The following is a 26,896-nucleotide window of genomic DNA, read 5'->3' as shown; positions in this document are numbered from 1 at the left end:
GCTTTTAAGCAAGCGCAGTAATTCTAACTAAAAACTAACCAATATGGTCCCTTTAGAATTCCCAGGGATGTGTTTTTCATCAATACAAGAGAATACTTTCTATTTACCAGATGTAGGCACCTTATGGATGAGAGCCTTGTTCATATTTCATCTTATTCATCTTTCAGTTTCTAGCAGTTTCTGCTAGAAAGTAGCATTTTCATCTACCCTTCCATCCAATATCACCTGACACACAGTAGGCATCCAATAAATGTTTGCTGAATAAATATATTAGCATATTATTTGTTTGTAATTGTTTACTGCTCAGAATGCTTTTAAACTGGCTGTATAAATAGGCTAAATACTATCCTGACATTTTAAAAACTTTGGTTATCAGAACTTTCTATTTCTTAGATACAACTAATTTTTATAGTCCTAAAGAATATGGATAGGAATTTAAGAGATTTTTTGGTGTGCCAGAAGAAGTTCCATTTCCCTTTATAGACACCAGGCAGAACTTTTCCAGACCTCCTTCTGTGTAACCAAACACTTTCAAGTAGCAACCAAACATCCCAAAGTGCCTAAGCTGGCTGAATGTCATAGCAGAAGACAGCTGGGGACATGATGTTGAGAATGACCAGTGTTTACACGATATTTACATACCAGATTCCACAGCTTTAAGACAGGTGTGTCCTGCTACCCTATTTTTTTTCCCTCAAAGAGCACCTGGATCCTGTCTGGAAAACAGATCAAGAACTGAACTGCCAATCACTATAGGTGGGATGACTAAATTTTCTGACTCTATAATTGGAAAAGCATGATTTGACATATGGATTTCTACTTTTGAGGACAATGGGATAGAACATGTAACACTGGGGCTGCTCTAAAAAATCCAAAATATGTGGTTTTTCCATACTCACAGGAATGACAAGAAAATCAAGAGGGACATAACTTTATAAAATAAATTCAATATGAAAGAACACAGCATAAACAATGTTAAAATACATGGGAAAACATTCACAACACATTTAACAGAAAAATGATTAATTTCCATGACATAAAAAGAAACCTTACAAGTCCAAAATTTAAAGATAAATAACCACAGAAAAATGGGCAAAGGATATCACAAATGATATATAAAAGAAACATAAAGGATTAGTAAACATTTGAAAAAGATGCTCAAATTCTCTATTTATTAGAGAAATGCAAGTTAAAGCAATAAGGAGCTACAATTCATCACTGTCTAATGGGCAAAAAGTCATAGGATTAAAGGTATTGTGTGTTGGCAAGAAGACAAAGAATGGCCCTCTCAACACTGGATGTGTTGACTTGGTGAGGCCTTTGTAGAAGTCATCATGGTATTGGCCATCAAAACATACAAAGCCCTTAACACTTCAACTCTGCAATCCTACTTCTTAGACTCTATTCTAGAGTAACACTTGCTCACATGTACAGGCTAGCATGCTCATGGATGTCCTTTGCAGCATTTTTGTGGCAGCCAAAAGATAGGAATAATCTAAATATTTATCAACAAGAGGATCCCAGTAGTAAATTTCCCAATCTCTAACACGGTCTACCAGGCAGTTATTAAAAAGAGAGCAAGTCAGGGCAGAAATTATTCTTAGAGGGGAAGTAAGTGTCTACAAAAGGGCACCAGGGTCTTCTAGGGTGCCAGAAATGGTCTATGCCTTGTCTTAGGTGCTGGTTACATAAGTGTGTTGTTTGTGAAAGTTCATTGGTGTACACGTAAGATTTTGCACTTTTCTGCACATCAATAAAATATTTTTAAAAAAATTAACTAAAAAACAGATTTGGGAGACCCCATGCTTTAGTGGAAAGAGTACTATACTAAGAAGAAGGAGTTCTGAGCTCCAGCTCCTTTCTGCCCAAACTAGTTTGGGACTTTGGGCAAGTCACTTGGACTGAATTGCAGTTGACTCAATTCAAGGTAGGGATAATTTTATTCTGCTGAAAGATAGGGAACTGGGCCCAATGATTTCCATATCTTTTTCATTTTTAGGTTTTATGGCTCTTTAAGCCATAACAGTTCAGTATTATTTACCTCCATTAAGTTTCTTTTATCTATCCCCTCTTCTCCATCCCTACTCCCATAACACTGATTCAGGCCCATATTTCACTTCCCTGGGATATTTCAAAAGTCTTCAAACTTGTCTCTCCAGTTCTACCCTTTAAAATCTATAATAAAACACTTTGGTTAGAGTATCTTTTGACAGTACAGCTCAAATCACGTCGCTGCTTTCTTCAAAAACCTTAGAAATCAGTGGGGCATGGTGCAAAGTGCACAGAAGCCATTATTGGAAAATCTGGGTTTGAATAGCTTACTGGCTGTCTAATCTTGGGCAAGCCATTGAGCCTCTGAATCTCAATTACCTCATCTGTGAAATGAGCGGAGTTATGGGACCTTCTTCCATTACTGCATGTCCCATGTACAAAGAACAGACTTTTAGCTACTGATGTGTCAAGTCCCAAGTCACACTTAACATCATCTGCCAGGGGGCCAGAGTAACGGCAGAGAATCAAGTTTCTTAGCTACCTTTACTTGACTTACTCCAATCAAGAGAGAGAATACTTCTGGGCAGACAGAGCTTCAACACAAAGCTCTACAACTGACTTGGCTGTTTGACAGGAGAACAAAAAGTGAAAGGTGCCTCCCTCTTTGCAGGCTTTGCCACAGAGAGAGTGGCACCTCATAGCAAAGGTTAACTGTCTTAATTGATAGGAAACCCAGCCTGTAAGATCTATAGACCTCTCTGTACACACCTAATGTTGGTAAGAACTGCTTAACAGAGATTTGGCACAAAATCAAAAGAAGCTAAAATCTTGTGGTTACCCTGCTGAGATAATTTAGGATGCATTAGTCAATGTTTCTCAGGCTGTTCATCCTGGATCAGGATAATTATGGAGAGGAATAAAAAAGGCCAGATTAGAAAACAGCTTGCCAGCAGAACCACTATATTTGCATGGGTTGATATTTAAATCAGCATCTGAAAACAGTACGTAGTTATGACTTGTTGCCTGCTCAGACTTTATGCCAAGTTCTGAAGCAAATTCAGCACTTGGCATTCATTTCAGAGGGAAAGCCTGGTTCCTTGTTACACAAGCCTCTTAAAATCTCTATCTTGCCACATACAAAGGCCACTCAGGCTGAGGATGCCCCTCACATTAGATGACTTGCATGATCTCCAGGAACTAATTTTGGAGAAAGAAGGCATATTCTTAACTTGATCTCTCTTCTTCCCAGGAAACTCAACCAAGAATCTTCTGAAATTTCACCTCCTTCCCTCCAAAGCTTCCTTGCTTGTCTGGAGGAATGAAGGTGTCTTCATTAACCTCACCCTGATCTGAAATAAAATTCCATGAAAATGCCTTTACTCTTCATCCAATTATGCATTTGCACTCAATTTCTTCCTGGCTTAGTGCCCAGCACATAATGGCCACTTAGTAAATATTTGCTCTTATTTACTGAGTATTCACTGTAAGCAGTCACTCTTTGATAGCACTCAGCATAATTACAAATAATTATTTGTGTAATTATTTGCTTAATGACTGTCTTCCTTACTAGACGGTGAGCATCACAAGGCCAGGGTTGGAGTTTGTCTTATTTACAGCTGTACTCTTAAAAACTACCACAATGCTTCACACTTAATACCCAATAAATATTCATTGAACAAAAGAACTTAATCCCAAAACAACCTGTACACTGGTATTTTTTTTAAATTTTTTTAATTTTTTGCTGTACGCGGGCCTCTCACTGTTGTGGCCTCTCCTGTTGCGGAGCACTGGCTCCGGACACGCAGGCTCAGCGGCCATGGCTCACGGGCCCAGCCACTCTGCGGCATGTGGGATCTTCCCGGACTGGGGCATGAACCCGTGTCCCCTGCATCGGCAGGCGGACTCTCAACCACTGTGCCACCAGGGAAGCCCTACACTTGGTATTATTATTTCTATATTATAGGTGAGGAAACTGAGGCTCAATACTTCAATAACTGTGCTTCAATAACTTGCCTAAGGTCAGAGCCGGGGTTCTGAGCACGTGCTCTTAACAACCATTGTATCCTGCCTCCCTCTTTTTAAGTCCTGTTCTACTATATACTAGCTGTAGCCTGGGAAAGTTTCATAAATTTTCTAAGCTTCGGTTTTGCTGTCTATAAACAAAGAAAATGGTATCTATTTTATAGATTTGTTATGAAATTTGCTTGAGTTTATATATGTAAAACACTTGGTTATAGTGGTTGGCATACAATCAATATTTAATAAAAGCTGCTGCTCCTGTATTGTTGTTATGGAATCAAATATTCAGAAGAAAGGGACTGTAGCTAGGGAATGCCACTTGCTGAAACCTGTCTCCCCTGCAAAATAGCACATTCCATTCGAGCAGTTGGACACATCTAATGGCTTTCTGTGCCACTCTCATCAACCCTCACTCAGCACATTCCATAAAACAGCTTGCATGTGAAAGTTGCTTTTGCTTAAAATTCAAATGTAGGAGAAGCAAAATATTTTAAAGTTAATTCTATTACACAAGCAATTGCTCAATAGAAATACTACAATCTGCATGGCTTAAAGCGAATAGCTCATGTTTTCAAGGAAACTGAGATTGGAAAAAAAAAATCAAGACTGCCTCCCAACCCCTTACAAGAGGGAATTTCATCATTACAGAGTTTTATTTCAATAGATAGTACATTGATATCAGGAAACAGAGCAAAGAAAGAGAAAACTGCAAATTAGGCAGTCACTTCTTTCTGTGTTGAAATAGCTAGAGTGGTCAACATATACAAAACCACTTTATTTGTCACCTTCTGGTCTACTGCATCACTGTCACTTTAGTTCTTAACAGAAGACTCTAGACATACTTTATCATAGAATACAGTATCCATGGTTTTGCTTTCTGTGGTGTCCAAAAAATATTCAATGGAATATTCCAGAAATAAACAATTCATAAGTTTTAAATTGCATGCTGTTCTGAGTAGCGTGATGAAACTTCACACTGTCCTGCTCTATCCCACCTGGGACACGAATCATCCCTTTGTCCAGTGCATCCCACCTGTAAGTTACTCAGCTGCCTAGGTTATCAGGTCAACTGTCATGGTATCAGCAGTGTTTGTGTTCAAGTAACCCTTATCTTACTTAATAATGGCCGCAAAGTGCAAGAGTAGTGATTCTGGCAGTTCGGATATTCTCTTACTGTGCCTAATTTATAAATTAAACTTTATCATAAGTATGCATGTATAGGGAAAAAACATAGTATATATGGGGATTGCTACTATCCACAGTTTCAGGCATCCATTGCGGAATCTTGGAACATACACCCTATGGAAAAGGGGGGACTACTGCACTACGAATGTCCAACATTCTGAACCACAGTGGTCTAGGTACACCTAGTTGCTCTAATGCAGTATGGGTAGCTGAGCTGGTCCTTAAGCCTGACTGCATATCGGAATCATCTGCAGTGCTTTTAAAGAACATTGATGCCCGGCTCTTCCTCAGTTTCCATTCTGATTCAACTGATTTTTGACAATAAGTTTAGAGCTATCCTGCCTGAGTTTGGATCTTATCTCCTCTACTTACTATTTGGACAAATTACTTAACTTCTCTGTATTTAAGTTTCCTTACCAGTAAAATGAGGATAATCATAGAGTTGCCATGAAAGTCGAATAAGTTAACACATTTGAAATACTTAGAACAGTGTCTGGCACACTAGTAGAAGTAGTAATAAAGTATTTTAATTATTATACTCTGGTGTCATGGAAGAGAAAGGAATACTTGTAGAGTTTGCAATCACATGTGGAATGACAATGCTAAAATGGCAGCAAAGGTGTCTGTGTTTGAAGTTCATGAAAATGAAATCTCCTCACTGTAAAGTACTACTCTGAGGCAAAATCAGATGATATAAAATTGAGTTCCATCTGGAATTTGTCTTGACTTTATACATGGAGAAGTAAAAATCTAAACGTAACACATGGTTCTAGAACAACCCTATTTATTTGTACCCTCAATGGACCATCATTGCTAGTTTCCCCTGGTTAAAAAAAATTCTAAGGATAGAAAAATCCAAAGTCATATTTATCTGCAAATAAACAGCAATGTTAGGATGGTGGGGGTTCTCTTCACACTTGGCACCATTCCATGGGGAGGAGGGAACATCCATTCTACTTGTGAGAGAGGACAAAGAGTACTAACAGAAACTTCTCTGGGCTTTCTCTCCACCCCTGCTTACTCCTTGGCACAGCAGGAGCATCGACTTATCTGATTTGTAAGATTAGAATAAAAATAAGTGCTCATTCCTGACTTAACCTCTGCATTCTGGCTCTTGGGTCAGAATGTCCTCAAGTTGACATGACCCTTTCTCTCTTATGAAGTGTGCAGAGCTTTTATTCAACCTTCAAAATAAAGACGCAGACCTACTAGAGAATGGACTTGAGGATACCAGGAGGGGGAAGGGTAAGCTGGGACAAAGTGAGAGAGAGGCATGGACATATATACACTACCAAACGTAAGGTAGATAGCTAGTGGGAAGCAGCTGCATTGCACAGGGAAATCAGCTCGGTGCTTTGTGACCACCTAGAGGGGTGGGATAGGGAGGGTGGGAGGGAGGGAGACGCAAGAGGGAAGAGATATGGGAACATATGTATATGTATAACTGATTCACTTTGTTATAAAGCAGAAACTAACACACCATTGTAAAGCAATTATACTCCAATAAAGATGTTAAAAAAAAGATCCTCTAGACAAAATTATGTAACAAAGTTTAAATAACAGATAAAACATGATTATAAAATTTTTTCCTATTTGGATGGAGTGGCCTTAGGGTGGGCTTGGATGGGGGACACAAACTGTCCCCTGCCAAGTAAGCAGGTGTCACAAAGAGTTTCTTCTGTGATTTGCTGAGCTGCTGGAGTTCAGCTCTATAAAAGCAATTCCCTCATAGGTGTTTCCCAGACTCAAACTCCTTTTCTAGTTTGAGATCAAAGGGCCCTCCCCTGTGTGGCAGACAGAACAGATATGGGACCTCATACACCACTGGGCTAGCTTGCTATAGATCACGTAATACTACTAGCATGGGGGAAGCCAGCTCCTCTAGGTTATAGATATACTTTCTGCAATACAAATGAATCAATCACATGCCACAGTCCTAGCCAACTTGAAATGATTATAAAGATCTGGTAATAATCAGTTCTAGTTTTGCTACTAATTAATCATGTGACTTTAGAAAAGTCCCTTCTCTGGCTTTCAGTTTCTTCATTTGTGAAAATGATGGAGTTAGACAAGATTGCCTCCAACTCTAAAATACTATGATTCAACAGCTTCCACTTGCCTCTATATTACCAACACATGAGGCTGACTCACACTTAATGTCTGTGAGAGAAGAACTTATGAGGTACAATGAAGTCACAAAATCATTCCAAAACTATTCCAATTGTTGGAGCAACTTAAGAGAGACATATTTGCATTTTTCTATCTTGCCTCTTCCATGCCACCCTCAATCTCCCCTCCCCCTGACAGTCCTTTAAGATGAAAAATTTCACACTGAGTTTCTATCAGAACTGAGAAAGAAAGAAGTCAGCTTACTTTTTTGATCGTCTCATTATCAAGATAAGGTTTTATTTTTTTGAAACTGTAATCAGATAAAAATGTCCAAAGGACTAAAGAAACTGAGTAGGGCTATTAGTCTACTCATTTTCTTATTTAATTCCATCTGAAGGAACAATAGGCTCTTCTTGCCTTTGGCAATATAATAATTCAGCTGACATGCTAGAAATACCACACACCAAGATATAAAACGGTGGCCTTTTCTCTCTTTAAAAACAATCAATGCTTTCATTTGTGGACTTCAAAGTACACGTGAAATAAAAGTCTCAGCCCTGTGAGTCTAAGGTAAATCAAAGGGCTGTAAGTGTCATAAAAAAGTTTCCTGGTTCATTGCCCTTCTTCTAGGTAAGAAAGGAAACAAAAGTACTCCCAGGCAGATGAGTGTTCATCTCATTTTTATATTTCTTTTCCAAGCAGGCTTAAACAACTTCCCCTGATAACTCATTCCAATACAGTTCTCCCTTATGTCTGACTGAACCTCTCCTTGCTGCTTTGCAGGCCTACTTCCTCTTGTTAATTTAGTCTTGGCAGTGCTGAGACTGTTCACTGTCTTTCATATTGTCGTCTCATTCTGACTTCCAGAAATTCTAAAAGAAACCTTGAGAACTGAGTTAGGGGCCTATGATCAAGTTTAGATATTACCTGGAGGTCCTTATCATATACTAACATTTCTGGTGATGCTATTCCACCTCAGTCAAAGTTATTTCTCCTCTCTGGTTATTAGTACCTCATCTGTAAAATGAAATGAATATGAAAATATGTTAAGAGAAAGAAAGAATCACAATAGTGATGCAAATTATTATTGAATTGAAGGGTCTTCCTGGAGAAGTTGAACTCTTGGGGTTCAATCATTATTGCAAATGGAAAATGGCTGAAGATCCCTCTTTTCATACTGAACTATTCATTATTCACATGAACTTTGGCAAAACTGCTTAGTATTAGGCATCACATAATTAAATGCAAACCTATCTTTCAATGCAGAGCTATGAGAGAAGACAATAGAAATAGGACTATGTCCACATCTGGATGATCATTCTGGAATTATAATTATCCCCAGGTTAGTTGCCCACTCTTCCAATGAGCTGGCACCTTCTTAGAATGCCAGTGTACCATGATGTTGGTGCTTAAAACAGTGCATTTGGTTTTAGTCATCATCTGGTTGGCCTTGCTGACTCATGGATTCTTCCACTTTAGTGGAAGTATTTGAGAAGAGGGTTGGTATCTGTTTCTACAAATCCAGGTGGATCTCAAACCAGGAGACAGTTCGTATCTTCTGGACAGAAACTTGGCACTATGATTTGACAAGGGTTTAAAAATCTTCTACTCTTTGGCCATAGAGCATCATGTGAATAAGTGGACTAACCACAATCTTAAACAATTTGTGCAGCTGCAGCATCACCAAGGAAACATTTCCATGGGGAAAAGGTGAAATTTGAGAGCAAACACATTGAAGAATTCTGAGCTCACCTTAAGATAAAAGCTGCAAAGCAGCCAGATCCACATAGCAAGAGTTTATGGCCAAATATTGCAGTAATATCTAATCCAGGTTACGGATCTACTTCACAGAGGAATTGGGACAAGACACCCAATTCCACCTATCAGTTTCCCTTGGACACTCATGAAATTTCATCTAGTTAAGAAGAAGAGATTCCATTAGGGCCAGGTTTCACAAGCACCCAGATTCGATGTGTGGTTGCTCTAGGGATATAATCTCACAAATGTCTGGAGTCTGACCTTTAGGGACAAGTGAGGCAGTCAGTTGATCAACATTAGATACCGAGTGCCCAGTTTGTGCACAGCTCCACCCTGGGAGTGACAAGAGAATAATAGAGAATATTAAGGCAAAGGGAAAGCAATTCTTCAGCCAGATATGTGATCAACCAACAAATATTTCTTGAACATCTATTGTATGCAAGACACCGTATCTCTGCCAAAAGACATGAATAAGGGGCCCTTCCAATGAGGGGCTGATGACTAAGTTGAAAGGTTAAGACATATTACTATGAACAGATAGCCAATAGTTCAAGGTGGTCTATAATCAGTGTCAAGTGATTCATATGAATATAACAACCAAGGGGTTTCAGAGGTACAAGTGAACAATTCTAACTGGGATGATCCAGAAGGCTTCCTGGAGAAGGTAGGACTTGTACTAGATGCTGTCAATTGGATAGGATTTTGACACATGAAAGAAGAGGACAAGCATGCTAGGCAAAGGAAATGGCATGAGCAAGGTCCTGAAGTAGGCAGGCCCAGTGCCTATTTGGAGAGAGGTAGCAGACAACCTTGGCTGAAATAGAAGACTTGTTGAGAGTAGCAGAAAAGAAAGCTGCAAAGAAGGAACCATGGGATCTCAGAGTTTGAAGGGATCCTAGAGATGATCAAATCCAAGCTCTGCTTGCCTTATTCTCACACAAACACAGCTTTCCCTAGTGTGCCAGCAATGCTTAATATGCATTTTAATAATGGGTCCAGATTCCTAACATCTACAGACATAGTAATTCTGGGAGAGTAGTTAGAGAAAGGCTTTGGAGTTGGATGCCTAGTTAAACCACTTGCTAAATGTTCACCCTTGGGTAAGTTTATTTATCCTTTATTTTTTCACCTATAAATGTGGATAATAATACCCTCACTTAAAGTGGAGGTAGGAAGAAAAGGAGATAGAATGCTTGAAGGAGTCAGAAAAGGAAGAGGAATCTGCAGTGTATTGCCAAAGAAAGCAGAAGTAGAAAGAATTCAAACAAGGGGAGGTTGTTAACAGCATGAAATAAAGCAAACAGGTCAAGGTAGTTGAGACCTGTCATAAGGCCACTAACTGTGACAATATGGAGGTCGCTGGTGACTTTTAAGAGATCAATTCTCGTATAAAAGGAGAGAGGCAGTTTGTAGAAAAAGGTGAGAAAGGAGGGGTGAGAAAGGAAGAAGAATAGAATGTAAAGGAACTGGAGCTGCAGGCACAGACCCTTCCATCATTTGTAGTGACAGAAGAGGAAGAGAGATGGTTTAGATTCAAAGGGGTCACAGGGTTGAATGATGTAATGGCTGGATGAGTATCTCAACTTACAACTGAAATGGCTGGTAGCTCCTGTAAGGACTTCTAACCCTAGCTTTCCTCCTTACCAAGAGGCAGGGAATGTGATAAAGGAAGAAGGAAGTTCCTACTCACAAAATATCTTCCCTCTTCCTTTTGTCTACAACTGCATAGGAAAAAAATACCTTTATAAAACAATCTGCCCATTTATAATACCATAAGATTGTCAGCTGAACAATTATGAGACTCCCTGTGTAGTAAAATCTCATTAATCTGGACTACACTAATTTGGAATTTGTGGTAATTTAACCTGGGCTGGAGTTACCTTTGTACTACTTACAAAGAAAGGGTTCACTAAGCAAATAGTGTTGAAAAGATTACAAGGGAGCTAATTTAGCCTGCCAGGGGCCTAGTTCACCTATCTTTAAGAACATGCTGTTTTTTAAGAACTTAGGCATATTCATTATTAGAATGCAGATTGATTCTGCTAATTATAGATGAACATAATCTACTGCTAAAATCCTATATCTGCAACAGTTACTTTGCTCTCACTGAATATGCTCATTAGAAATAAAATTGCAATTCTTTATAGTTGGTTCACAATTCAGATTTATACATACCCCCTTTCTCCACCCTCATGAGTTAACCAATGTTCAGGAGGTATTACTCTAAACCAGCACATCACTTACCATGAACACAGTGGAAAAACTAATAAGTGATCAAAAAAGGCCTCAGAGCAGCCAAAATAGATGTCTTAAAGTTGATGCCTAAAATCCTGTATATCTCTCCATAGCAGGTTCTCTCACAGCTGATTTAACTCTTACTTAACATACTAAGTTGACACACCAACTTGGAGATCTTGTTTGTTTGTTTTTTAAAGTTTGTAACTAAGAAGAAGGAGAAAAAGGGCTGTTACATGAAGGGACACTGAGAGAAACTAGAAATGACTGCACACTGCAGAAAGGAGACAGGACGTGGATAAAATGTGGCTGATGTGGCTGTAATAACTAAAAAGCCACCACAGTCTAGGACAATTTAGAGTTAAAAGGCCTATATTCCTTAGTAAACCCAGAAAACTATAATAGAATATTATAGAGCAGTACAATGACTAATGACTAAAATTTTCCCTTTAAATGATCAAGCAAAGTTTAGATTATGTTGAATATATGCCTTAAAAAGACAGATAAGTTTACACACACACATACACACACACACACGATTTGTATTCATAATGGTTAACCTAAAAATGTGAAGTGCATTGATGCTTAAAACAATGAAGTTCATAATATTATCATATAATAATAATAACAATAAAATAGCAACATTTATTAACTGATTTTTTAAGTGATGAAGTGTGTGCAGATATCAAGCTAAGCCCTTTACCTACATAATTTCATTTAACTCTACTAATAATCCTAGGAAGTTTTAGTACCATTTCTAACTTTACAGTTGAAGTGAAAGTCAGAGAGGTTAAGGAACACACCCTAGGCCACAGAGAGAGAGGTGGGACTACAACTACAACTCAGTCCAATTCCTTGGCTGTATACTATGCCTTTCCAATGCTCCAGAAAATACAGCTCTCTAAAAATCATACTTTTCTGGAGGGCTCCAGATAGCTAATGCCTTACTGTATTTTTGTTTTCCAAACTTGTATTTAATAAATATCTTGATTCATAAGCAGAAAGACCTATGATCTAAGAGTCAGGTATGATGTTGTATGTAAACATGCTCCATTTTATAAGCTGAATGTAAAAGTAATAGTAAAAAACAGAACAAAACCAAAAACCCCATGAACATGTCTATTAGGCCCACCTTAAAATCTCAGATCAGTCTCTGTAGACTACGGATACTATTTTCAAATGAATAGCCAAGTAACAAAGAGATGAAATTTTAAAATATTAAGTGATCAGTTAAGATCTGGTCTCCCATTGTTTCCCCACTCACTCTGGAGAAATTTAACATGAGAATGGGCCAACGGAGCATGAAGGATGGGGGAATTGCAGGGGAGGCTAGAAATTCAGTTGGCTGTTATACAGGATTTAGGACAATCTGTTCATCAGCTGTTCTAAGAGAGCTATGAGGGCATAGAACACATGTGGGCATTGTGTGTACTGGGGGAAACAGGGGTGGGGTGGGGACATGCAAATGTATGCAGTTATCCACATTAGGAGTACAAGTGAGGGTAGCCACCACTTGTATATACAAAGAAAGATGTATAGTGACATCATTCACTCATGTAATTCCTTATACCTAAACCAAATGTTCTTTACTCATCTCTTCTTGTCTTAAGTCTACCCATTCAAGGGCCAGCTACAAATGCCACTTCTGCTGTGAAGTGTTCCATGATGCCTAAAGCTGAATTAAACTCTTTCCCTGTTTGGGCTCCCATAGTTTTTTTTCCCTTTTACACATTTACCACAGCACTGATGATACTCTATCTTATTAGAGTTATTCAAGTATGTGCTTTTTCTGCCCTCTATTCTACCATGAGTTCCTTGAGGGCAGGGGACTCTTTCTCATTTCTGTAGCTCATACAAATCATAGCACAGTGCCCACTACATACTAGTTTCTGGGACAATGTTGACTCAGTGGCACTGGCCTAAGAGAATGGATTATCGTCTAGCTTACCTGAAGGAGCATTTGTTCTCTTTCTTTTCTTGCTTGACTCCCCTCCATTCTCAATGAGGCCTTCTGTGACCAGAGGGCCACTGGTACTGCCAAACTGCAGGGGCTCGTTGTTGTTGGCAGGGTCAAAGGGCAGCTGGTTCAACCCTAAAGAAGAAAAAGAAAGCCAAAATCCAGACTCCATTAAGGACTGGGATGTCTCCAGATTTTATTATATGAGCCACTAGAGGAAAACTCTCTAAATCTTAACAGCCCAGGAATAACAGATGAATTCCTTAAAGCCAGTTGCCCTCTGCACTGTTTTACAGATCTTGTTGATAAATACAGAATTAAAATATAGGCTCTTATAAGACCATGACTCTGTCATTTGTAAGATCCCTCCTGTTTCTCGGAAATTAACATTTTTGACCACAAGCTATCAATTATCTTCTACCTCCTCCTCCCTTAAAGAGATAATAGAACTCGCAAGGGGGTTATTTAGTAATTGGAGTGATGGGGAATTACAACCCAAGTTTGAGTAGGGTTAATCCCATCTTCTTCAAATGATCCCAGAGCATGGTCACTTTACTAGTAGCTGCTGCACCATATAAAATGGTAAAAGGCATTTTCTATTATCCAAGTCCTATTGGTTTCAGCCAGGGATGAGCAGAGATAGTTTCTTACTCCCCTGGCAGAGCATCTGGAATTTCAAGTGTTTCAATTAAAACTTTATGAATACCATATGACCCAGCAATCCCACTCCTGGGCATATACCCTGAGAAAACCATAATTCAAAAAGAGTCATGTACCACAATGTTCATTGCAGCTCTATTTACAATAGCCAGGACATGGAAGCAACCTAAGCGTTCATCGACCGATGAATGGATAAAGAAGATGTGGCACATATATACAATGAAATATTACTCAGCCATAAAAAGAAACGAAATTGAGTTATTTGTAGTGAGATGGATGGACCTAGAGACTGTCATACAGAGTGAAGTAAGTCAGAAAGAAAAACAAATACCGTATGCTAACACATATATATGGAATCTTAAAAAAAAAAAAGTTCTGAAGAACCTAGGGGCAGGACAGGAATAAAGACGCAGATGTAGAGAATGGACTTGAGGACACGGGGAGGGGAAAGGGTAAGCTGGGACGAAATGAGAGAGTGGCATGGACTAATATATACTGACAAATGTAAAACAGATAGCTAGTGGGAAGCAGCCACATAACACAGGGAGATCAGCTGGGTGCTCTGTGACCACCTAGAAGGGTGGGATAGGGAGGGTGGAAGGGAGACGCAAGAGGGAGGAGATATGGGGATATATGTATATGTATAGCTGATTCACTTTGTTATAGAGCAGAAACTAACACACCATTGTAAAGCAATTATACTCCAATAAAGATGTTTAAAAAAAAACTTCATGAAATGTGGAATGAAAAGCTTTGTTAAAGTCCAAAGTTAGGTGATCTCTCCAAAGCCTTTTATCTACTACTGGTCCTCTAATCCTATCAAAAGAGGAATCAAGTTGGCCTGCTATGGCTCACTCTTTAATCCTCAATTTTTCTATGGCCCGCAGCTGTACAATTCTTAAGGTAATGTTTGTAAAATGTCAATGAAAATTTGGAATCCAGTCAGCTAAAGGTCAATCAAGTTTCAGTAAAATGAATGCTAAGGTTCTAACAAAATGGCTTTATATTCTTGTTTTATTTTGTAGTTTTTTTTGGTTTTTTTTTTTTTTGCGGTATGCGGGCCTCTCACTGTTGTGGCCTCTCCCGTTGTGGAGTGCAGGCTCCGGACACGCAGGCTCAGCGGCCATGGCTCACGGGCCTAGCCGCTCCGCGGCATGTGGGATCTTCCTGGACCGGGGCACGAACCCGTGTCCCCTGCATCGGCAGGCGGACTCTCAACCACTGCACCACCAGGGAAGCCCTACATTCTTGTTTTTAATAAAAAATATCCCTATGCTGTTTTCAGCCCATGTAACAAATACCATTTCTTCTACAATCAGATTCCACTTGGAACACCTCCATTAAATGTCTTCTGGGACCAGTCAAACATTTTTCCTTTACATCATCTGAGTGAGTAAGTGAGAGAATGAAAACTTGCTTCTGTATCTTAAGTCAACCATTCACCATATCATATCCATGTCCTATTAAATCCCTACCATGACTAGAACTAAAGAAACAAATACTGATCACTATGTATTAGAAAACATTCAGATCATGACCAAGACTATTTTCAAAGAAGACTAGATTTTTATATAACTTGCAAATGAAGATGTTTCTTGCACCTGAGTAGTCACAGAGTCAAATGTGATTAGTGTACTATTCCAAAACTTTTCTTGGTATTTCTTTCGGCAATATCAGACTGACCAAAAAAAGTTCCACGGAAGATGGAATAGTATAGTGGAAACAATATGTGCTTTGAAGCCTGACAGATCAGGGTTCTAATCCTGGATCTGTCCTTTACTATCTGGGTAGCTTCTGGCAATTCATGTAATCGCCCTTAGTCTTAGTTTCATAATGTGTAAAAGGGGGATGATAACACTGCACAGAGCTGTTGTAAAGATAAGCAGAAAAATGTATATTCTAAGTGAATTAAAACAAACTTTTCCCCTATAAGTTTGAAGTTTGTAAGCAGCTCTTCTAAGGAGGACCTCTCTCTCTCTCTCTCCCACAACTGTATCCCTGGTGCCTAGCACCATGCCTGGCACATAGTGAGTGTTGAATGAATTAATTCTCAATAGGGAGGAAGTAGGTGATGCATTCTATTAACTCATGTAGTTAGAATAAAGAATTAATGACAAAAGTTCTGATGCTGATTATATCAACATTACTTAAAATAATTCGATTTCAAATGCATCTCCATCATTTGAGTACTATACTGCAGGATGGTAATATCTTGATCAAAAGGAATGCTCAGGGATTAGGAGGTTCTGATTAATAATGGTTAATCAGAAATTTTTTTCTTTTGCATTTGATATTTTACAGAATAATATATTAGTCCATTTTCCTGCCTTATTAAGTTGGTAACTGAGGATATTACAGAGCTTCAGAGCTATGACCTGTAAAAGGAGGCTGATAACAGTACCTAACTCATGGGACTGTTAAAAGGATTAAGTGAGATCACATATGTAGAACATTCTGCATCACATCTGGCATATAGCAGATGCTCAATAAATATTAACTGCAAATTTCCATTTCTAATTTCTAGAATTTTTGATGTACAATGTGAGATTGGTCTGAATTTGCCTTTATCCAAGGATATACCCTACTTTCATCATTGAACCTTTTTATTGCTGTTTGTACTGTTTTCTAAAAGTTGAAGGAGTCCAGGAACAAAATCTGATGAATTAAATGTATTCAGTTATAGACATTTGGCTATAATTGTTCTTCCCTTTTATTTAGTCCCAGATGGTAACTTTAGGGCTTTAGGTATTTTGCTCCCTGTACTAATGTACAGATTTTTGTTTGGCACTGAATAAAACCGAGATTTCAAGTACCTTCTGTGTATCCACCTCATAAATGATCCAAATATATGAAAATCTTGATAATTCAACACACCATCTCAGGCATTGTTTCTTATAGAAAAAGACCTCATATCAAGGAGAGAGAGACATCCCACTCAGTAAGCTGATCCATTGAATACCAATCCACATTTTATATTATCCAAGACCCAATACAGTCTCCAAAGATTTGTAGCTTGAAAACAAGAGCTATAGACATAGCAAAATTCTATGACACTAGTGCTTCCCAGCTACTTTTATTGTATTGTTTCATTCCTCCTTTAAGACAGCACTAAATCAACCAGTAAATCAGTAGGTACTTATAGGATCTTTTCTGTGTCATGTATATGTGGTCCACATTTGGAGTGCTATTTTAAGTAAAATAGCCCCATTAAAACTACCTAAATTCTAAAAGGAAAACCACCACCACTTTAATTTCAAGAATTCTTATTGCAGAAATTTCAATTATGACTTGAATATAAAATATTAGCAATTATGATATTTTAATTCTCACCCAAACTACAGAATTTACCTTTAAATCTCTTATGGAAGCTATTTCTACCATTTTTCTACTAGACATGATGGAACTATTAGATAAGGAAGATATTAAGAAAATATTAGATTAAGAAGAAACTTTTTTTTTCTGTGCCATGCAGCCCATAGCAGTGAAAGCGTGGAGTCCTAACCACTGGACCACCAGGAAATTCCCTAGGAAGAAACTTCTGAGGCTATTTAGTTGACTCTTCTATGCAAACCAGAAATCTCATCTATAGAATTCAGGACAGGCCTAAATCCAGGGGTTACTTCTTAGCCTGGGGACCATTCCTTGCTATGCTCCTAGGGATTCAGCTTGCTTTCCTTACCTTTTTTAAAACTACCACTTACTCTATTTTGAGGGTTCCTTTCATCTCCCCAAGACTGCCTGTGAAGTAGGATACATTTTGTTCAATTGTTAACTTGCTTATTGTCCCTAAAATGAGCACATGGGATGTCTAACTTTTTAAGGACTCTACTGATAATCACTGCAAGAAAAACAAATGAGGGAGTCATCAAGAATTAACAGAATAAAGAAATATTCTAAAGTCTTATATATTTCCTCATATTATTTGCCCTTTTATTCCTGAGGATAAATTTAATAAAACTTTGATCCTTGCTCATTCATTTCTCCTCCCATCTTGTCCCCTCATCGCCTAACCTCACAAGATACACAGTTTGTCTAAAAGGAAGCATGAATTGTTAAAGTAAAACAGATAATAAACATTAGTGCTATAGAATTCTGCTATTTCTGTATCTTATGTTCACAATTAAAGTCCATGTGGTAATGTAATCTTGTCTAAAACCAGGTTGACTGGTTTAGACAGCTGACCAGCTGTTATTTCATGTCATGTCAAAATACAGATTCTCTGACTTTATAACCCACATGAGGCCACTATAGAAAGTATGCATATTGGGGAAGGGTGAGGATGGGGTCGTTGGAGAATGACATTTATTAACCAATGGAACCAGGAGATTAAACATCTCAGAATGAAGTGTGGTTCCCAGTGAATCCTCCAATCTGCAGGTCAAGGAGTTCACATGCAATGATGTCTGCCATACAGACACAAATGATTCCTGGGCTTTGAGGAAAACACTGAAGAATTTTCATGATTCTTGTGAAAGATCAATGATGTCTTTGTGCCCAGCTGCTGTAATAGTTACTGCCACAATTCACTTTACAGAGCTTTCTACTATCAGGTCAAATTAGGACTAACCTTCATGATGCAATCTAACACGTTTAATGATTGCCCCAGGTTACAGCACCAAAACATGACCCTGTGGGTCCCTGTCACTTCTTATTTGCAGCTGCAGCCCACAGACTTAAGGTGGTTCAACCTTAGCACAAAGAAACACAATTCTACTCTGGATTAGTTCTCTTTAAAAGAAAATGGTCAGGTCCTGAGAAATCTGGTAAATTCAATTCAAGGCAGCAATCTCCAGACAGACATTCATGTTGAAAAAATAGAATGTCAGTTTTTGGCAAAAGGAACTTTATAGCTAATTTGTGTATAAAACAAATTTCTGTAACCCGAGTCCTATTTTCCAATTGACTTTAGTTTAAAATCAGATATGGGACTCCATGGTAAAGAAGGTCTCCAAATTAGTTTTTAATTCAAAACTCTTGAAGTAAGGGGTTAGAATAATAGCCAAGCCCTTGATGTGCTGGCAGGTGCTTTTGTAGGATTTATCCATCCTTGGGAGCCCCTCCTCCTTCCTCAGTCCTGGCCTGAAAACCCCTGACTCCACATTTTTAGTTCTCACTACCCAGCAATTCCACCTGCTACTTCTGAGAGAATATTTACAATTTCTAAAAAGAGCTGAACTGCAGTATCACTCTCCAGCCACAGGGGTTAGTAGCCAAAAAAAATGAACATTTCTCAGTTCCAGGTCTTAGCTGATGTCAAACAAATGAAACCTACTTTGTCAATTTTGAGGGTTCAATATTCTGTATAACTGATTTAGCTGAAGCAAGGGTAACTGTAAAAGATTAATGGGTGAGTGAAGGGAACGGGGAAGTGATCAGAAAGAAAAGGGCCAAAGTCTTCTTTTACTAAGGAGCTTGCTTGAATGGTGGTGAGCATAAGAATTTTCAGAGCCAAAATGATGCTTAAGTCACCTTTTTCAAGGTGTGATACAGGTCACAGGTGGATTTTCATTGACAGTGATCCTACAGCAACTTTTAATGACTTCCCAAACTACTTGGTCAGGCATTCAAGTCCTTCCTAATAAGGCCCCACCATTCTGAGCCTTGTCTTCTACTATGCTCCAGCTTGTGCTCTACTTCAATACTTCCTGAACTTCAATGTGCACACATGTTCCCCGGGAATCTTGTTAAAATGCAGATTTTGAGTCAATAAGTCTGGGTTGTGTTCTGCTTTTCTAACAAGTTCCCAGGTGATGCTGACCCTGCTGGTGTGGGGAATCGTACTTTAGGTAAAAAAAGCTGACACTAGCAAAATGAGACTACCTAGCATTCATTGAATCATTCCAGTACTTTCCTACTTCCACAGCTTTGGCTCACGCTATTCCTCCACTTACTTCTTGATTTCCAGCCTTCAAAAGACTATCTTTCCTTTAGGGTTTATCTCAGATGTTATTTCCTTCATGATGCCTTCCCTTATCCACCTCCACCCAACCCAATACATACACAGCAGTGGAGCAGGGCCACCAGGGGAACTACCATTCATTGACTGTTCAGGATGTGTCCTGCCTTATATTCATTATCCCACTATTTTATTTTCTAGTTATTTGCCCCATTTACAACAAAGAAAGGTAAATTTATAGAATTTAAATTTCCCAGGGTCACACAGCTAATAAGCACTATTACTAATAAACACCATTCTGGCCTTCCTCAGATCTTAATCTGTACTTTTCCTATGCCTTTCAGAGCATGCCTTGTGTTATAGTTCTTTGAGTATTTGTCTTATTCTCCCTTCCCTCCTGCCTTAGCCCATCACCACTAAGTTGTAAACTCCCTGAGGACAGACTTTATGTCCCAGTCATTTAAAAAATCTCTCCTCCAAGATGCCTGGCATGGTGCCTTGTACAATATTATAAGCACTCCAGACATGTGTATAGAACTGAACTCAGCTACAACTTTGGGTATAATAGTTGTGTTTCCCATCCCAGATGTCAACCAACCTGCTGCTGGGGCTGTTATGAAGGGAGAAGGAAATATGGTTTGGGGGGTTCCTTCAGCATTCCTGGTATCCCCTCTATCCTAGGATCCCCAAAGTCTCTTTGGGGAGTGGTGGTAGACTATCATACACTGTACCCCTGACTATGACTCTGCATAACTTCACTATCCCTTTCCAAGAAGCGAAGCAGTCCTTCTACTGACTAAGACCTTTCTATAAGAAAACACTATAAAAGAAATCCCATATATGGATCTTCTCCTAATATGTCTACGGACACCAGGTTACAGATTCCTGCTTTACAAACTACAATCAAGAAAAGGCAATCCCTAGAGATGTACCATCCAACACAGTAGCCATTAGACAGATGAAGCCATTTAAATCTAAGTTTAAATGAATTAAAATAAAATAAAATAAAAAGTTCAGTTCCTCAGTTGCACTAGCCACATTTCAAGTGCTCGGCAGCCACATATGGCTAGTGGCTACTGTATTGGACAGCACAGTATAAAGTATTTCCATCATCACAGAAAATCTTATAAGTTGCTCTAGAGTCAGACCTGGATTCAAACCCATATCTGCCACTTACTAGGTGTGCCACTTACGAGGTGTATAAAACAAGTCACTTGATTTCTCTGAGATTGTTTCTGTACTGCAGAATGGGGATGATAATGACACCCCTTATAGGGAAGTGAAGAAAATTAAATGAGAGAATGTATGTCTAAGGTCTATCATATATCAGACACTAAATAAGTGTTAGCTCCCTTCTTCTAACTCAGTTGGGGATTTATATGTATTTGTCCAAAAATGGATTAAGAAAATTTGAATAGTGTGGCTCCTTAGGCCCCCACACTATATCCTATTTATGGCTTAGAAGATGTTAGCTTTGGATTCATTTTATAGTCCTGTTTTTCAGATAATACACAGCCATCAAGGTAAAACATTAGTAAATAATGCTGGGAGTAGTCAGTGACTGCTCTTTGCTTGTACTATTTTTAGGAAAGGAGACGATATTTGTCACCACCTTGAACTTTCCAACATGAAAGAACCACATTTTCCCCTTACAACTTAAATGCCTCCTCCCAAAGCTTTAATCAGTGCTCACTTTCAGCTGGTTGCTGTATTATTAGAACACTGCTAACAGTGACACTTGAGCTGGAGTACAGAAGGTCCATTTCTCTCTAAACCCATATTTTCCTATGCTCAGAATGTTCTCTGTGTTTTTCCTAGGAGGCTGATATCTCCCAGGCCTGGTAAAGGTGAGTTATTTGAGAGAAGTCTGAACTAAATCTGTTAAGGTATTTGAGTTCCGTGAGCAGGAAAGCAAAATACATATTTCTAACTTCAACAAGAATGCTTCAGGACTCTTTTCCCCTGTTCAACTTAAGGCTTGGGAAACACAGCGAAATCACATTCCTCAATGAAAACAAAGTTCAAAAAATGCTGATTTGATAGAACAGTTCAAAGTGACAGATGGTAGACAGGTGATCTATCATTTTCCTTAGGATAAAGTCTGGCAGTCTTCATAGAAAGTCTTATTTTCCTCTACTTTAGCCCTGGCAACGGTTATAGCAACTACCCTTCTCTCCACATCTTTGGGGGTGGAGGATTAGAAAGATGGTGATTCATCAGTGCCCGCTTTGAGCTGGCTCTAGGCCATGCTGCAATTCCTGTTGACCAATTTTCTACTTGAGTGACAGGAAAGGGGCAGGTTGCTAACATACTGACCATTAGGTTATCTGTTTAATACTTGCCTGAGAACGTGCCCAGAGGTACCATATTATGGGTGTCTCTGTCTAAATAAAATAAATAATTGCAGATTTCAGAGCCTGAGGGCAGAGAGTTGTTCTGGTATTGAAATTGGAGTCTATCTTGTCAGATCTGTAATGAGGTCTTCCCTTCAGACTGATTGATTTCATAAAGCTGAGGTAATTATCAAAAGCAAGCACAGTTCTCCCTGTAGAAACCACTCCACTGGTTTTGACAACTAGCTAGTCAGTTGGATCTGGTCAGGGGCCTAGGCTGAGCCAGCTCTTTCAGTAGCAATGGTTACTACACACACTAATTTACTTTAATAGATTCGTAAGACGCCAGTAAATAAGTTGCAAACAAAGTGCAGCAAAATTTCACATGCTGTAAGTGAGTGAAAATTGAAGTAGCAGTCAGATAAATCTGCATTTCCGTGTAGGATGCTTTTAAGGGAGAATGAGAGCTAAAACTCTTTTGGTCTTTGGAGAATTAATTTTATCAACTAATACTAGAAGGATATTGGTTATCCTTTAAGACTGATACGCTGTATGAATAACGTGTATCTTTGCTTTTCCCCAAATGTACACAGTAATTTCACCAGATTTCTTTTATTCATTCATTTAGCCTTCATTAACTATTTACCCAATCACTGTGCTACAATTTTAATTACTTTCTAATTAACTAATGATGAGATTGTGATTTAGCATCCCCTAAATACAGAACTACATAAATACAGTAAACCTCCATTTACACGTCCAAAAATATTACACTCTCTCCTTTCCCCTACACCATTAATTTTGCTATACTGTATCATTAATGTTCTGGAGTTATGCTTTCTGTATTCCTAATGTTTGAGCCTCATTTGAACTAGTTTTTCAAGAATGTATGATAAACAATCCGTTGTTGGCTGTGAAATTAAACACACGGGAGAAAACAGAGATTACTGTAATATGCTAATGCATCTTTATAGATCCACACTTCCTTTATAACAATTCCACCTCAGGAGTATCAGTATAGGGTGTTGACAAGTGATTAACTCCTTTAGAGAGGTACCTGGGCTGAAATCAAACTGACTACTGAGGAGAAAGCTAGAATCTACTCCTCAAGAAAACAATGACTATAAAGGAAAAGCCTGCAAAAAAGAACTAATCTGTGTTTGAAACAAGTCTTACTGCTGTTGTTGTATAAAAGAATAAGTAGGATCTTAATTTTGCTTCAGTCTGGAGTCTAATTGAAGTATTCAATACATATTGGAATGAATGAATCAATCAAACAATATTGACAGCCTCTCTCCTTATTCATCCAATTCATTCAAACAATTCTGTGTACTTAGCAGTATCCTAGGCCCTAGGATTTCAGGACTTGATAAGAAACAGTTTTGTTCCTCAAAAAAATCGCAACCAGAAAGGAGGGCAGATAAATACACAGAAAATCTGGGCCAAATTACTGCATCTTCATCTCTTGCCACTTCCCCCAAGTATCCTTTACTTCATTCATACCAAACTTCTCAAATTCCTCAAACATGCTATGCCTTTGCATGTCTCTGCGCTTCTGTTTTAAAAACTTAATTTTATTGTGGTAATAACACTTAACATGAGCTCTACCTTCTTAACAAATTTGTAAGTGTACAATACAGTATTGTTAACTATAGGCATGATGTTGTACAACAGATCTCTAGCATTTACTCATCTTGCATAGTTCAAACTTTGTGCTTGTCGATTAGCAATTTTCCATTTCCCCTGCCACTCAGCTACTGGTAACTACCATTATACGCTCTGATTCTATGAGTTTGACTATTTTAGATACCTCATACAAGTGGAATCATGCAATATTTGTCCTTCTGTGACTGGCTTAGTTCATTTAGCATAATATCTTCAAGCTTCATCCATGTTCTTGCATATTGCAGGATTTCCTTCTTTTTTTAAGTTGAATAATATTCCACTGTATGTATATACTGTGTTTTCTTTCTTCATTCATTTGTTGGACATTTAGGTTGCTTCCATATCTTGGCTATTGTGAATAATGCTTCAATGAACATTGGGGTGCTAATATCTTTTAAAGATACTGATTTCAATTCGTTTGGATAAATACCCAGAAGTGGGATTGCTGGATCATATGGTAGTTCTATTTCTAATTTTCTGAAGAAACGCCATATGTTTTCCATAGCAGCTGCAACAGTGTACAAGGGTTCCAATCATTCCACATCCTTGCCAACACTTATCTTTGTTTTTTTTTTATAATAGCCATCCTCACAGGTATAAAATAATATCTCATTTTAATTTTGATTTGCATTACCCTAATGATTAGTGATGTTGAGCACCTTTTCATATACATGTTGGCCATTTGTATACCTTCTTTGGAGAAATGTTTATTTGTGTCTTTAGCTCATTTTAAAAACTGGGTTTTAGGGTTTTTTTTCTATTGAGTTATAGAAGTTCTTTATATATATTTTTTGAAATTAACCTCTTTTGTTTTCTCCCATTCAATAGGTTGGTTGACTTTTCACTCAGTTGATTGTTTCCTTTGTTATGCTAACACCATTTAGTTTGATGGGGTACCACTTGTCTATTTCTGCTTCTTTTTTTTTTCTTTTTTGCGGTACGTGGGCCTCTCACTGTTGTGGCCTCTCCCGTTGCGGAGCACAGGCTCCGGACGCGCAGGCTCAGCGGCCATGGCTCACGGGCCTAGCCGCTCTGCAGCATGTGGGATCTTCCCGGACCGGGGCACGAACCCGTGTCCCCTGCATCAGCAGGCAGACTCTCAACCACTGTGCCACCAGGGAAGCCCTATTTCTGCTTTTATTGTCTGTGCTTTTGGTGTCATATCATGAAATCAGTGCCAAGACCAACGTCATAAAGCTTTCCCCCTAGATTTTCTTCTAGGTATTTTACAGTTTCAGGTTTTATATTTAAATCTTTAATCCATTTTGAGTTGATTTTTGTGTATGGTGTAAGATATGGGTCCAAATTCATTCTTTTGTATGTGGATATCAATTTTCTCATCACCATCTATTGAACATACTATTTTTTTTTCCCAAGGGGCACTCTGGCACCCTTGTTGAAGATCAACTGACGGTATATGGATGGATTTATTTCTGGGCTTTCTATACTGTGCTTCTGTATATACCATTCCCTCTGCTTGAAATACAATTTTCCCTTTTCTCCACCTGGAAAGCTTTTATTCAACCTTCAAAATAAAGACACAGACCTACTAGAGAATGGACTTGAGGATATGGGGAGGGGGAAGGGTAAGCTGTGACAAAGCGAGAGAGAAGCATGGACATATATACACTACCAAACATAAGGTACATAGCTAGTGGGAAGCAGCCGCATGGCACAGGGAGATCAGCTCGGTGCTCTGTAACCGCCTGGAGGGGAGGGATAGGGAGGGTGGGAGGGAAGGAGACGTAAGAGGGAAGAGATATGGGAACATATGTATATGTATAACTGATTCACTTTGTTATAAAGCAGAAACTAACACACCATTGTAAAGCAATTATACTCCAATAAAGATGTAAAAAAAAAACCCTACTCAAATGTTACCTATTCAATGAAATGTTTCCTAATCCCCAAAAGCTCTCTCTATAGGAGTATACAGAGCCTTTTTATCAGAGCACTTATTGTAGGACCTCAGGGTTCATTCTCGATGTTTATGGGTTTGCAGGTGTTCTGGGTTGTCAATATCTGATATCTGCCTTAGAAAGTTCATGCTTATGGCAGAATGAAGGACACACAGGAGGTAAGAAGGCACCAGAGACAGAGAGACCAATTACAATACCAAAGTGACACAGTGGAGAGATGACAGTAGTGTAACCTCAGACCAGTAGCAATGAATGGAAAGAAATGGATTTCAGAGATATTCATGAAGTGGAATCATCTGGATTTAGTGTCTGATTGAATCTGGAAGTTGAGGGGAAGAGAGGAATCTGAGATGATCCATTTTAAAATTAAGTCGCAGTCCTGAAAATCCTACACGGTTTGGGAGTTCAGTATGAGAAAAAGCACAATTCATTGGAAGCATATCCACAAAGCTACACTGGAAAAGAAAACTGCTTCCAATCTCTATTTGCCATAGGATAAAGGCTGCCAGGAAACACCATCAAATGGCTTACTCTTGACCTTTACTATGTATTCTTAACAAAGCCTGTCAAAAGATATCAATTCATCCAGAAAAAAAAATAAAGCATAATAGTCTAAGAGTCAGGGTAACATAGTATTGGGCTATGGAGGGAGAATAACATTTTAATAATAGGTCTCAGACTCGGTTTATTTTGTTTGCAGCATTCACTGACGAAAGTGTCTTTGAAGGTCAGGAATACTTAACAGATTCCTTCCCTTTCCCCTGCATACTTCTCCCTTTTCTCCTCCTCCCAAACAACTTCTCCAAATGATCTTATTAGAAAACCTTGCATTTTAATAGCAGTTGTATTTTGGTTATTATCGTATGTTGGATTAAGCTGACAATTCTCCTTTTAACAATACTCAAAGAAAGGTTGAAAAAATTAATGCTATGTTGTTTTTCTCCCTGCCAAAGAATATAGCATTGTAATTGTCTCCTGGAGACGAAGCACTCTAATCATCTTTAACTTTAAAGTAAATTCATTTCAGGAAGATGCTTTGAGACAAACAATTGACAGAGCAAATCAGGGCTCCTAGGAGATTGTGAAGTGTTGGATTGAGTCGAAGAGAATGCCATAGCCGAATTCAATTCCGTGAACATTTTCAACTTAAGAGTTTCTCTGCAACAAA

General features: G+C 38.6%; 1 protein-coding gene across 3 annotated transcripts in view; it reads right to left on the bottom strand.

Annotated features, from left to right (window-relative positions):
- The window catches only part of ENOX2 (ecto-NOX disulfide-thiol exchanger 2), a 284,389-nt gene that overhangs the window by 154,586 nt on the left and 102,907 nt on the right, over positions 1-26,896 (bottom strand). For all 3 annotated transcript variants that reach the window (XM_060002345.1, XM_060002343.1, XM_060002344.1), the window contains one exon: positions 13,247-13,390. The gene's annotated coding sequence lies outside the window, so the exon portion shown is untranslated. The remainder of the gene's footprint in view (positions 1-13,246; positions 13,391-26,896) is intronic.

The sequence above is a fragment of the Delphinus delphis genome, chromosome X (genome assembly GCF_949987515.2).
Source record: "Delphinus delphis chromosome X, mDelDel1.2, whole genome shotgun sequence".
Lineage (NCBI taxonomy): Eukaryota > Metazoa > Chordata > Mammalia > Artiodactyla > Delphinidae > Delphinus > Delphinus delphis.
The sequence above is the reverse complement of the archived record's forward strand: the minus strand, read 5'-3'. Positions and strand labels throughout refer to the sequence as shown.